This window comes from Lissotriton vulgaris, chromosome 4_1 (assembly GCF_964263255.1).
Source record: "Lissotriton vulgaris chromosome 4_1, aLisVul1.2, whole genome shotgun sequence".
In the NCBI taxonomy this organism is placed as follows: domain Eukaryota; kingdom Metazoa; phylum Chordata; class Amphibia; order Caudata; family Salamandridae; genus Lissotriton; species Lissotriton vulgaris.
In genome coordinates this window covers 672,489,159-672,503,911 of record NC_141691.1, presented here as the reverse complement: position 1 = coordinate 672,503,911, position 14,753 = coordinate 672,489,159, and positions in this window count along the sequence as shown.

Here is a 14,753-nt window from a genome sequence, read left to right as displayed (position 1 = left end):
TGTACTTGTTAAGCCTATGGAGTTGCAACGTCTTCTCATTGTTAGGTTTTACTACACTCAATGCCTTCCGCATCCCCGCTCCCAACTCCATCTGCCTTCCTTCAACCTGGCAGCAAGCTGTCACACCACCACTCAATAATAAACCCACAACCTAACTCATTTATCCCAAGAGCAAGATTAAACTATATCTGTCCAAAACTATCATTCAACCTAACTAAATAGCTGTTTCCAATTATTCAAACGTTGCATAAAGCAATTGAGGGGAAAGCGGCTTTGGGCCAATCACTATCTTGATGCTTCACTTTGTCCGCCAAGTAATTATTCTCAATACTCTCAATATTCACCCCTCATCACCGACCACCTCCCAACATTTTTGCAAACACCCCAATTGCATTGCGCCTATAGGGCCCATAGGTTGTACTCTTATATAAGCTCAGCAGCTGTCTCTGACACTGTCAATTCTGAGTCTGATTTCATTGTGTTATCTGTTTCTAGCCATGACTGGGTTGGATCTACATCAGAGGTTTATTGGTTTTCTTTTTCGGCAATGCATGAGACTTTCAGCTGTTTTGTTGACATACACTTCTCATTCTCATTTGGCCTGGCACTCTGTAGAGCATCCTTCTCAGAGTGTCTTCCTCACACTATTGTGTTTTTGATGCCCTCCACCGAAAGATACTAGATCAAGCAATTCCTTCTTGTTCTACTTTTCTGGCCATTTCTCGCTTTCTTTGGGTCCTTGAATAACACTGCCTTACCATGTACCATTATCTTAAGTAGAACCGGGAAAGCAATGCATATTTGAGTCTCACTTCTCTAAGGTGTCTTTATTTTTTTTAGCAATAAAAGCAAAAAGAAAGCTTTTTCTATTTTTAGAGGTAATAAAGGGGAAAAAGAATGGGGGGAAGAGGGGAAAAAGATAATACTCCTACAACTGCGAAATATGTATAATGTAGAACTTCAAATGAATGTGAAAAGTAAGCTTATTATAAACTAGAAAATGCAATATGCCAACAAGTGATTAAAGAGATGAAAGAACAAAGGAAAAGGCAATTAAGGTGGTTTAACATTTTCAGAATGTAAACAAGATTTTTGTTTTGCTATTACATTTTTATCTAAATATGAGGTAAGTGGCATTCAAAATAGATCTCAATTAAGCATTGGTTTAAAAGAGGAGGCAAAAGCAATATCTAGTCGATGAAAATGGCATAAATTATTCAACCAGTGTTGAACACAATTGAGTGATATTTGTTGAAAAGTTAAAGCTAACATAAGGTCAAAAAGACCAAGTGCATGATTATAGTCCAGTAAATTCCCAAAGAAAAGGATGAGATTTGAAAAGGGAAGGTGAATGTGAATGTGAAAAATATGAGAGACATGGGACCACATTTTTCTCCAAAAACAAATAACAGGAGGACAAAGAAAAAGTAGGTGCATAAGGTCAGCTGTGGGTGAGCCACAAGTCCAACAATTCTTGTCTGTAGAGTGTGAGAAATAAGCTATAGAAGTAGGTGTGAAGTAAAGCCTATGATAGAGAAAGAACGTAGATCGAGTGACAGAGCGGCGCTTGTAATACACAGGCTCTGAATTTAGCTTGCCTTTTAAAACGAAATCCAGTGCCAGCTATTACGCCAACTTTCACACTGTTAGCTAACGGTAGCTATTTACTTTTAAATAATGAAGCTTGCTACGGGATATTGGCTGGGATCCCTTACACTGTGACTGTCTCACAACGTGTAGTTTGCTGTAAAAATGTGCTTTTCCCACCCCCGGAAAGGAGGCTCGACATCTCCATTTGGCCTTCCATTCCGACCCTGAAAGCAGAGTTCAACAAATTGAGCAGAATAAGGGCTCTATTGTCCCAAAAAAAAGTCGCTCTTACTTCTTCTCGTGAAACATTTGTCCTTCATGTAGCTAACACCCCTACAGAGGTGCATGCAGTTTTAAATACCGATCTCCCACTTCATTTCGCCGCCTTGATCCACACTATATTCAATGGACCATTTTTTAAAACTTGTGGGGTCCGGCCTTGTGACCTCATTCTAAACTATGGGGCTCATTAGGATTAAGGTTAATCCGCATCCTCCGGGCCGGCGTAAGCCACCGCCGGCCCGGAGGATGCGGATTAACCGCTGCGGACTGAAAAAAGACCCCCCGCCAGATTAGGATGGCTGGGGGATCTTTTTTCCGTCCGCCGCTATTCCGCCGCGGTCGCCTTCCGACCGCAGCGGAAAAGCTCTATCAGACACCGCCAGCCATATTAGGATGTCAGCGGTCCTATGCCTTTACACAGCGGCATTTCTGCCGTGGAAAGGCATACGGACTTTTCTTTGGGGGCCCGTTGCGGGCCCCCAGCGGTGAAGGGGGGATAGGGGGTGCACATGGGGGGTACCTATGGTACCCCCCTGCCTCTGCGTGCACGAAGCGGAAGGCACCACACGGTGCGTGCAGCTTCGTGCACGCAAAGGAAAAAATTGTGTTTTTAACATTGCTTCAAGCAGCACCCGCCGCAATGTTAAAAATACAGGATGTGACCGCCAGGGTGGCGGTCACATCCTAATTAGCACGGAGGGACCGCCGCTGCCCCTGCGGACAGTCCCTCCTCCTCTGGGGTGGCGGACGGACTCAGGTCCGTCCGCCATCCTAATGAGCCCCTAAATTTGGTGTGATACCAGCATTTTTTCATTCTATTTTTTCCAGCATCTTTGGCGGCTTCCCTCTAATTCTCACCTTGGCTGCTGGTGTGCTGCTGTTGATTTGCTTACTCCGGAATGGCTGCACTGTCTGTGTCAAGAGACAGCCGACCCCGGCTGACACAGCTCCGTAATCGTATGCTTGAATACTGCGTGGCATATGGACTGTCCTTCCGATTTTCATACTTTACTTGCATCCAACCTGTCTTCCATTGCCTGGATTGCCAATTTGAATGGGCATTAGATCTCTGCCTCTCCAATACGGTGTCTCCTGCCCCGGATTATGATCAGCTAATGAGTTCCTTAGTAGTTCATGAGCTGGCCTGTTCTGGTGTTGGGATTATGGCCTACGCGGCTGTGCACAGAATTTTGGCTAATTGGGATATATGTGCGGCTGCACATGATTTTCTGGAACAGAGTTATATCGAAGAACAAACAAGTTGTCCTCTGATAGTGATAGAGGCTCCAGTTATCGAAGATAATGTATATTCATTTACTTTACTGAATTGGATGGCAGATCTCTGAGCTGATAATAACAATGACTTCCTCTTGGAGGCTGTTGCAACATACTGTGCATACACGCTGATGTATTAATTTGCCAGCTGTCCATCTTATGCTGACTGCAATAATTAAGTATTTTTTTTTCTCCTTGGCTGGCTGATGCCACCATCTTGACATTTTTTCCCTGCGAAACATTTTTTTGAAACTATTTTTTTCTCTCCTCTCTTTTGTCGCTTTAAATTGACCCATTTGGCAAGACTGAACTTGTTTCTATCTCACTCAAACTTGAACTCTGCGTTAATTTTTTCCGACCCTTTGTTCATTGGTCCGATCAGGGGAGGGTGTACTGAACGCACGCATCTGCTTGCACACATTGCTATGTTAGCATAAGTGAATTAGATGCTTAAACGCCATTTTGCTGCTTTTGCACACAACACTACAAGCCTCTATTCTTGTAAGTCAATCTGCTTGCTTTTCTTCACGAGAACGGTCTGTTTTTCACATCTCTCGACTTACACCACGACCTCAAGTCTGTACAGAGTGTTCAAGGTCAAATAACAATGTATGCTGTTGATTCAGGTTGATCGGCCCACGCTCTAGACACAACACACACACACAGCTGCAAATAACTTGGGTGCCTTTAATATTGCATTGCATGCATGACAGGGGCACATGGAGAAAAAACCTTTCCATCCACAGAGAGCTTTGCTGACCCTGGGATGTGATTCACTTCACCTGATCATGGAGGTATGGGGTTCCCTGTTTTAAACTAGAGATCTTCTATTATTGTAAAAGCTAGCTCCTAGAAAGGGGAGAGTGGAACACAAGGTGCTATAGACCTGGTTCCACCATCATTTTAGTATGATTTCTACCTTTGTATTTTATGGAATTGTAACAATGCTGATTGATTTATTTCTATGAATTTGTTTGCTAATGTTGGCCAACATACTGCATCTTAGAACACATAGTTAAAATAAACATTTTAAACTCTACTGTGTCTCTGATTACACACGTTGTGGACTTTTATGAGAATAAAAACAAAAGAGTGTTCTTGATTCCCACTATTTCCACTATTCCTGAGAGTTCACCAAGTTGCTTGTTCTGGGTTGTCTAACCATTGGTAGCTTCGCTGTAGCACCAAGGACGAATGAGACACTGATGCTAGTCGGATTGAGGTTCTGGGCACTAAAGTGGGTTTTTGGTACACCACAATACCCCGAGGTCCTGGTTTCCTGCTCATAGTTCTATGCATGAGCAGAATCCCTGCAACAGCAAATCTAGAAATTTTTAGAGAACTGGACCAGAATTTGTCCCAGAAATTGATGCTCCATTCACATCCCAGGTCTAATTCCCAGGAAAGTTCTACTTTACTCTTAGGAGGATCCGGGATGTGTTTCTAAATTAAGGAGGCCCTAAAGAGAGAAATCAGATTCTTAAGAAGGAGGAGGGAGTTGCGGGAAGAGAATAGAAGGTGCCAAGATTTACTGCCATTGAAGTAGAACATTTCTGCAAGAAGGAGCTAGGACAGCCAAATTTGGATTGGAAATAAGGAAAAAAGCAGGGAGTCAAACCATCAAATAAGTCATTAACCCAAGATATCCCCCTTCATCTCCAGGAATTAAAAAAAATAGTTCTATTGTTAATAGTAATAAGGGAATTATGCCAAAGTGGTGAACATAAAAAAGATTCTTTGGAAACAATCTTTGGTTGAGTCAAAGGTTTCAATAAAGAATAGGTATGCCTAAACAAGGGTAAGGAGGAATGAGGAGACTTGGATGAAAAGGCCAGGACTTTGTTTCATAGAAAAAGGTAGAAGCAAAGAACGTTCAATAGTGAACCATAAAGGTGTGAAAAGGGAGGAATCAGAAAGAAGCCACTTGGAGGTTTGACGGAGAAACAAGGCTTTGTGATAAGTACGAAAGTCAGGGAAATTAACACCCCCATTGGATTTTGTCTTACGAAGAAGGGATAAGGATATTCTAGCTTTTTAGGTTTCACCTGGCGAACAGCTGTGCAGCAGCGTTTTGCGCAGGCGAAATCTTATGTTAACAGTATGTGTGTGTTGTCCCGCCTCTCTGTTCCATTGGCTAGCTCCATAAACGGAGGCTAGCCATTGGAACAGAGATGCTTCACTCATTCCCCGAGCAGATTCGTGCGTTCCGGCGATTTTTACTCATCCCGCCCATTTTTGTGCGTCATGCGGCGGTGGGCGGTTGTTTTTTTTTTTCGTATCGGCATGTTGGTTTCATTTCCAACGTGTGCTTTGCGGGGACAGGCACCGCTGTCCGTGTGCCCGTCCCCGCACCCCCTCCCGCTGTCTGTGTGCCCGTCCCACTCCCGCTGTCCGTGAGCCCGTCCCCCCTCCCGCTGTAGCCCGTCCCCCCTCCTGCTGTCCGTGTGCCCGTCCCCCCTCCCGCTGTCCGTGAGCCCACCCCCCGCTATCCGTGGGCGATAAGTAACAGAGATTTGAGTTTCTTGAGGACCTGCTGGCGACGGCTTTGGAAGAAGGAGATTAGTGCGTAGAGGTGGGAGGTCTGGTCAGATCAGGGAGTGCGGAGTGCAAGGGAGTGCAGAGTGCAAGCAGAGTGCTAGGGAGTGCAGAGTGCAAGCAGAGTGACTAGGGAGTGCAGAGTGGCTAGGGAGTGCAGAGTGGCTAGGGAGTACAGAGTGGCTAGGGAGTGCAGAGTGGCTAGGGAGTACAGAGTGGCTAGGGAGTGCAGAGTGGCTAGGGAGTGCAGAGTGACTAGGGAGTGCTATGGAGTGCTAGGGACTGCAGAGTGACTGCAGAGATTAAGCTAATGACAATGTAAATGACAATGCCATTTATGCCTCTGTTTTCAAAACCAACACATAAATACAAATTTTGTCATTTACAATGCCAATAGCTCTAACTTTTCTAAAGGCGAAACCATTGCATTGTAAATGCTTGTTTTTAGATGAGGTGGCACAAACTAAAACTGAACCAACCCAAACTGTAGAAATAACAGAATTATTCCAGGAGGATTAGCTGGAGCAGCTGAGGAGGATAAACGTGGACCCAGTCTATGTGCTCGTTGAATGTTTAGTTTGGTTGAAGTAGGAAGGATCAATCACTGTGGAAGAAAACAAGTAAAGTATGCAAGAGGGTCATCCCCTTCAAGGCCTTCAGGAAGCCCATAAGTGTTCAAGTTATTGCGACGATTTCTAGTTTCCAGGTCCTCTGTAGATCTTCTGAGTTGTAGAACCTCTTTCTCCAAAGAGAAAATTCTGGAAGTAGAGTCTTGTACATCGTTAATATGCTGTTCCACCAAATAAAGGCGGGAATCCATAGATGACCATTTATTTTCCAAAGTCTGTAGATGAGAGTTAGTTTCTCTGTTGAAAGGTCGAAGGGCAGGGATCTCCTCCAAAATAATCTCCAAAGAAACCGGATACACAGCTTTAGGAGGGTAGGGAGGGTCATGTTTTATTCTTTTAACGGTAGCTGAAGGTTGTGGTGCCTTAGATACTGTGGTCGATGGACCAGTGACACTAGAACAAGCCTTTTGTGCCAAAACCGCAGAGGGGTGAGAGGATTTATTTAGAGCTGTAGAATGGGTATAGCAAGCTGCTGGATCATTGGACAGTTGTCTCTTAGTGCAATGGAGTAAGTATTTGCTCCTACCAATGAGACGTTACATTAAAAAGGCACCAAAAAAGAAAAAGTTAAAATTACCTCACAAAATTTCAGCAAATTCCATTAAATAAATATATTTCCCAATGTGAAAGGCTATTTAGTCAGTGAGAAGGAGAAAAAAGGCAAAGAAAACGTTGAAAATTAGCCTTCCAGTGCGCCATGTGAAGAGGTTTGAGGAGAAGTAATGAAAAATAAAAAACAAAATGGCAGTCGCAAAGCAGCTAAAGAGTCTCCTGCATATTTTATGCGAAGACCCTGGAGAAGTAGAGCAAAAATGAAAAGCTCCTGTAGAGCCCACATGATGACAGGAGGGGGCTGGAGCCGCCGAGAAGCAACCGCGATGTCCGGAGCGGAGCTCCGTAATTAGGCGACCATCTTGGGTGCGCATCTCCCACTAAGGTGTCTTTTAATTCACAGGTATCAGGACCTCGGGTGTTGTACTGCAAGGGTACAGTCTGGAAAGATCATCACTTTTGCAACATTAACTCTTGATTGCAGTAGTGGCTGGCACAGATCAGGAGTGGCGGGGAGGGTGGGGGTAAAGATAAATAAAGGAAACTTACCTCCTCACGTCCCTCATCATCCTCGTCCATCCACTCCAGCCGGAAGAGGAAGCCAACAGGCTCCCCTGACCAATTACAAAGTTGTAATGCAGCATTGCAATTGGTAAGCACCCAGGCTCCACAGACCAATCGCAATGCTGCAGTGCAACGTTGTGATTGGTCTGAGTGCTCTGGTTCAGTGCTCAGATAGGGAATGCGGGCCTGGGCATGTTCTCCAAGCAGGCTGTAATGAAACCTGCATGGAGAACATGCAAAGTGTGCATAACTGTTTTGCCGGCTGGTCAAACATTCATGTGCACCTTACAGAGTACCACCACTCCTTCCCCTGCTCTGAGAGCAGAGTAGCCCCACTCGGCAACAAATAAAATGATAATAACGTTCAGTTATTATCCTTTTATTTTCCCTTCATTTTCACTGCTAAAAGTAATGGGGCAATGATCCTCCGCCCTAGGGGTGGAGCCACCACTGCTTAATTATCAATTTTTTCTCACACGCTACAATATCGCGTCTCTGACTCTGTCATTTAAGAGTCTTATCACCACTGCTCTATGGGAACCCCGGCCAGAGGAGGTCTCGCCAACACCTATGTGTTTGTTCTACCACAAAGTAATTTGACTGGCCTTGTGGTGCTACTCCATGCCATATTCAGTTTTCAATGTAGGTTACTGTGTTCGCATTTTCTGTGCCCTCAGGGGCCAACCACTCTTATGTTTTTTCTGCATGATCTTCCCTCAGAGTCCTGCACATTCGGCTGTAGGAATCTGAACTTTTCTGTAAATTCTTTCACTGTAGTGTGCAGCTGGGTCATTTCAACAGATATGTTTTCCAGTATTCCTTCAGTTTTCTTCACCCTTTCTGCCAATTTCCTCCTGTTGGCTCTAAGGAGGCCCATGTCAACTATCATATTATCCATTTTCTATTCAAGTGCTTCTCTGGTACCAGTAATCGCAGCTAGTAGATTTTCTAGTTTCTCTGGCTAATTGTGCATTCCATGATGCAGCTTCCTGGTGTCTTCCCCTGGAGTGAGATATGATGCTCTATCCCTGACTTCTTTCTGCCTTCTTCAGCCTTGCCTTGCCTGAAAATGTCCCCATTTTCAATCTGCTCAATGTGTTACACTCCCTTCGCTTTTTGAGACTGAGCATAGGGTGTTTGTTATTTAGCGACTGATCTGCTCATACCAAAAATGAGTGATCTCCTTTTACTGCCCTCCCAGACTCCTCTGAGTATTCCACAGGTCTCCATTTATGACAAAGGGCTAGTAATTATTGTATTGTTTCGAAGTCCAATCTGCTTGCAACCATCCATGAATTCAGGTATTCTTTGAGTGAGGGGTCAGGTGGATAAAGTGTGTTACACTTTACTCAATAAACCATCATATAGTAACAGTAAAATCTGAGGCCATTCTTAGCCAATCGTTTACTGCCACTACAGAGTCACATTGACATTAGCTTTCTCAGCAAAAATGTGCTGTGCTCACGCTCCCAACATTCCCAATATTACAGTTCATCTTTCTGCTGCCTACTTAGTACAGCACCTCCAAGAGTTTGTGTGGCTCCGTGATCACAATCTTTTGTGCATTTCAAAGCACCACAGCAGTTTGTTGTCAGAGTGGGTCCCACTGTCATACAAGAGAGCTGGGCCAAAGAGATAAAAATTCAGATCGTCCACACCGCTCTCCAGGGCGTTGGTGCCCCATCACTGAGGCTATTGCTATATTAGGCAGAGCTGCTCCACCGGTCAGCGAACTGTGACTCTCATCTCTGAGACATGCATGCCACTGGTGCCCTTTTGTTCCTACACCTGCTTGCAGAGATCCTTCCAAGAGCCATAGTCACTGCACATCCAATCGCTCAGCTATATCCTCATCCAGGCATGCGAGCCACAAAATAAGGTGTCCCAACTCGTTAGCCTGCTTGCAGCTGCGTATAATCCAGGCTTAAACGAAAGAAGTGTTCCCTAGGCCACACCTCAAATCAACAGAAATAGACCTCTTTTGTTCAATATTTAGACATTTGTGTATCATTAGGTCTCGCGCCTAGCGTTGCACTGCATAACAGTGCTTCGCGTAGCGCGAGGCATTTTGTAATCGAAAAACGGGGTTTCAGCAGTCACATTTGACTCTACGACGCTCGTGCGTGTGCTTTTTTCTTTAGTGTTACTTCATTGGCCTTTGCGTTCTTTCGATAATAAAAGACTGCAGACTATTGGCTTTTGGTGCGAGCATTGCTCCTCCCATGGCCTATTGGTGTCTATTACATGCATGAAGCTCGTAACAGACACCAATAGGCTTTGGGAGGAGCAACACAGTGACGGGCATGCTAATGGAAATGACATGCCTTGCTGTGGCGCGCGCGCGCGTGTTTACCAATTACATTTTTTTTTCTGAACTGCGTGCTTTAAGCAACAGTAAAGGAATGCCAACTCCCCCTCTAAATTCGGCTGTAGTTGCTTGTTTTCTTTGGATCCATTTCACAGGGAAGCAACCCGCAGGAGCCGGCTCCCGAGGCAGCCTTCAACAAGGCGCAGAAATAGATCGAGGTGAGTGTCGGGCTGAGCGGGTGTGCCCTGATTCATTATGTCGGAATCCTAGTTCACATTTGGAGCTTTCTATTTTCAACTGGAGTCCTCTAAAACATCCATCTCGTGCGATGAAGTTCAATAAAGATCACAGCACCCATCTCACCAGACAACCCAGAAGGCACGTTCTGTGAATGCAGGAACACAAATATTGACAGCCTGTAAGCACAGATACCCAGACACATTCTGTGTAGAGTGACGCACAGGCTCGTACACAGAGACACTCACAGATGCACCGAGACGGCCGCGCGTGCAATCTTTTGTGCAAACTGTGTAGACAAGCACAGAAAAACCGTGAAAGGCGGGTAGGACTATAATAACAGTCGGAAGAGTACACTCCCATCCGGGAGCACGGCTGCTCTGTGCGATGCAGAGACAAAATATGGAGACGTCATCTATCCGGATGTAACCCTGAAAGTTGTAATTTGAGCGGATCGGGCCAGGTCTGTTCGGGACACCACTCCATTGGACCTGCGCTGCTAACAGGGAAGACCTGCCCTGCTGAGCAGAGAGCTTAGTACAGCTGTGCTTGGTTCTAGCTTTAACAAAATGTCGTAGTCGTGTGTGTGAAGCGTCCAGTTGTCACAAGAGTCCCCCTTGGAGCATTAAACTCCACAACAGAGAGAGCTTGGGAGCAATCGCCAGAAGCAAGCACGCCGGAGGCTTCCGGACAGTCTCGGCTGCCTGCTCCTTCCGGTGCTCTGCCCGGGCAGGGCTTCCTGCACAGCACCGGAGGAAGGAACAGTGTGTACTCCAGGGGCCTGCATTCCGATAGCGAAAGAGACACAGTCATTAAATATAAAATGCACCCCTTCTCTAAATAGCCAGCTTAAACATTTAAAGATTCAGCTCTATTGAAGAGTGGGCGTCAACAAATGCAATACCACTCAAATAAAAAGACGGCTTCAAACAGAAGTGTAAAGCAGGCCCCTGGCATGCAGAAGCCCCCCCCCCACCTCTTCAAGGTGACTCCAATCCGAATAAAGCCTACAAATACCTGAGTTAACCATCCTCAGGGGAACACGAATAACCAGTGGCATAATGCAAAATGCTGGCCCCCTGCAGAATGTGTTGAGGGCCCCCTGATCTGTCAATGGCTCACAAATATTAATTGGCCTTGGGCTGAAAGACCCGCCGCTTAAGAGATGGGGCAAGGGGAGCCCCAATGTGCAGCAGGGGGCTGCTTTATGCAACCTATCCTTACGGCTTTCAAAGAACAGTCCTAGCAGACAGCCTAGTGCGGACACCCAGAGCTCCTCAAAACAAGGCAGGTAAACACTGGTTGGGAGGGGACCTGACCACACCATGCACAGAGAGTAGCCACTTCACTAGCATAAAAATCTTGGAAATCCCCTTCTTCATATGCTCCTCCACTTGTAAAAAAAGATTAACAGTTAGAGGGCCCACCCTCTTGGACACAACACCGAAACTCTACTGCCTTCCAAGAGAATTTCAAATTGGCTTCTCCATAGAGAGTATGAAAAACTCCCTCTTCTGAGTGAGCTGCAGCTATCTTTGGCAAGCTTGCAATGGGTTTGTGTCTTGAAAATGTTCAAAGTAATTACAATTAAAAAAATTCCAACTGCTTCTAGGTTGAGTTATCAATTCTGGCTGAAGGCAGGCACAGAGCTTTTAAAATGATTGGAAACGTCTGGGGAGGTTCAGAGGAGTTTGGAGATGGGTGTGATCTCTAGCAAATATGTAAAAAACTTTGATACCTATAACAGTTTTGTACTTTGTTAAACTTCTGACAAATTCTCGGTTGCCTGCACTCAAACTTTTTTTGTGGGCATTGGAATTTAGAAAATAGGAAAAACAGACCGATCACATCACACTTCATATATCTGTTATATTCTATTTAGCACTGTTGTGTCATTGGCTAGGATTCAGTACTGCACTACAGAAGGCGGACGATGGGCCAAAGGATTCTGAGGACAGCGAAGAACAAACAATGTTTTCACACTAAGATAACATTACCCCATAAATGCCATAGTTACCCTAACTCTTACAGCCTTTCTACGCATTTGGATAACATTGCCCCATACATGCCAGAGTCGCCCTAAATACTACAGCCTTAACACATAGCTCTTTCAGTGTGCATCTTGGCCCCAGAAGTTATAATGTCCTTATATTAGTTTTGTGTATCCTGTTTTCTATCAAAGATGTAGCTCTGACCTGGAACCAGCTGTGGTTTCTGGGAGAGTGCGTTGGGGCTCCGCTCCATTTACTTTCGTCCCCAGGTCAGAACTGGAGAATAAAACAAACGTGGTAATGCAAAAAATGCTAAAGTGTTTTTAGAAATAAACACATTTTTAACAAGCATTTACAATGCAATGGTTTTGCCTTTGTTAAAGTTAGAGCTATTGGCATTGCTCTTGACATTATTTTTATTTATGTTTTTTTTAACATAAATGGCATTGTCATTTACAATAGCAAATTCAACCACTCATCTAACCCATCTGAACACCCAGCCACTGATCCACCCGCTCATCTATCTACGCATGCGCTTGCCAATCTCTTCATTCACCCACCCAGCTGCCCACTTGTCCATTCCGTTACCCACTCATCTATCAAAGCAGGCGCCCGCCGACCTCATCATACATCCGCTCCCTCGTCCCTCCCTCCAGCTGACCACCTACTCATCCATCCACTCATCCTTCCACCTATTCATCCATCCGCTCACACATCCATCCGCCCACTCATCAATCTGCTCATCCTTCCACCCACCCATCCGCCCGCTCATCCTTCCACCTACTCATTCATCCACTCATCCTTCCACCTACTCATCCAACCATCCACCCATTCATGCATCCGCTCATCCTTCCACCTACTCATCCATCCGCTCACTCATCCATCCGCCCACTCATCCATCCGCCCACTCATCCATCCGCCCACTCATCCATCCGCCTACTCATCCATCCGCCCACTCATCCATCTGCTCATCCTTCCACCTACTCATCCATCCGCTCATCCTTCCACCAACTCATCCTTCCACCTACTCATTCATCCACTCATCCTTCCACCTACTCATCCATCCATCCACCCATTCATCCATCCGCTCATCCTTCCACCTACTCATCCATCCGCCCACTCATCCATCCGCCCACTCATCCATCCGCCCACTCATCCATCCGCCCACTCATCCATCCGCTCATTCTTCCACCTACTCATCCATCCGCTCATCCTTCCACCAACTCATCCTTCCACCTACTCATCCATCCGCTCACACATCCATCCGCCCACTCATCAATCTGCTCATCCTTCCACCCGCTCATCCATCCTCTCACTCATCCATCCGCTCATCCTTCCACCCACGCATCCATCCGCTCATCCTTCCACCTACTCATCCATCCATCCACTCATTCTTCCACCTACTCATCCATCCACCCACTCATCCTTCCACCCACTCATCCTTCCACCCACTCATCCTTCCACCCACATAGCTGCCAAGGTTTCAGATTGCTTTGTGTGACATTTTCAGAATTGTACTTTAATTATGAGTGACATTTAATGACTACGAGTGACACTTTCTCACGCGCAAAATCAAGCAATGAAAATGAGGGAAATAGGTATAGGCTGAATAAATAAGACTTTACGCAAATGAGTACAGCGTCTTGCTAACAAAACTGTAAATATCACAATCGAACTGCACTTTAACACTATTGAAATCATTAACCCCGAGCAGCCGCCTCTGTTGGCGCGCCGCTACCTGCCCAACCCCGCAGGCATCGGCACACATCAACATGACCCACCGGCTATCACAGAGGCTTTGCTGACAGACTTTGGCGACACCACTGGCACAGAAAATAATTGGACGGGCAGCGGCACCACTCATAGTCACAGAATCCATCAGTACTGTGACCCCGACCGTCTAAACAGGAGTTTGTGGGCTTAATGTCACTTAAGTCAGAGAGTAACTTCAGCTGTAACAGGGCACATGTACCAGGGCACATGTACCAGGGCACACTGTACCCTCTCACCCCTTAGTTTAACCAACAGCACGCATTTTATGTGCAGACTTCTTTCTGGCATCCTGACGCCCTCAGACATCCCGAAGAATCTACCCGCTAAACCCCGCAATGGAGCAGCACCGACAAAGGCAGCAGTTAGGGTTATACGAAGCAATAATTTTTAAGTTAGGAGGGGCACAGTTTACTAGTAATCCATTAGGGTAAGACACAGTTACCGATTTCTTTCTTTCTTTCTTTGCGATGTGTTCCGACCACCGGCCGCTGCAATCGCCGATCACTGTGTGACGTGCAGCTCAGCTGTAACTGAATTAGGCGCGGTGCTGGTCCATTAGATTTTGACTGCACGCAGCAGCCCGGACCGGTACGGGAAGCCGGAGGCGGCAGCGCTGCATGCGCCATGATTAAAGCGCCATCGCAAATTTGCCCGTAACAAACCCCCGCCTTTGGAAGCAGGACGTGACGGCCCGGGCGCCGCGTGAGACAGGAGCAGGAAGGCGGGTGCCCTCAATCCCGGACCAGATTCGGGGGCGTTGACGAGAAGAGGATTTCGGCTGACGTAGCCAAAAGCCAAAAATTCTCGGGAACGCCCCCGAATCTGGTCCGAGATTGACGGACAGAGCCGTCTCCCAATGGCTAGCCTCCATTTATGGAGCTAGCCAATGGGAGGAGGGGGCGGATACCCGACCCCACATAGAAATCATAACGTGAAGGGACGGTGCAGGGAGAGGCTGAGGAGAGTGCATCAGTGAAGGGACAGTGCAGGGAGAGGCTGAGGAGAGAGTGCATCAGT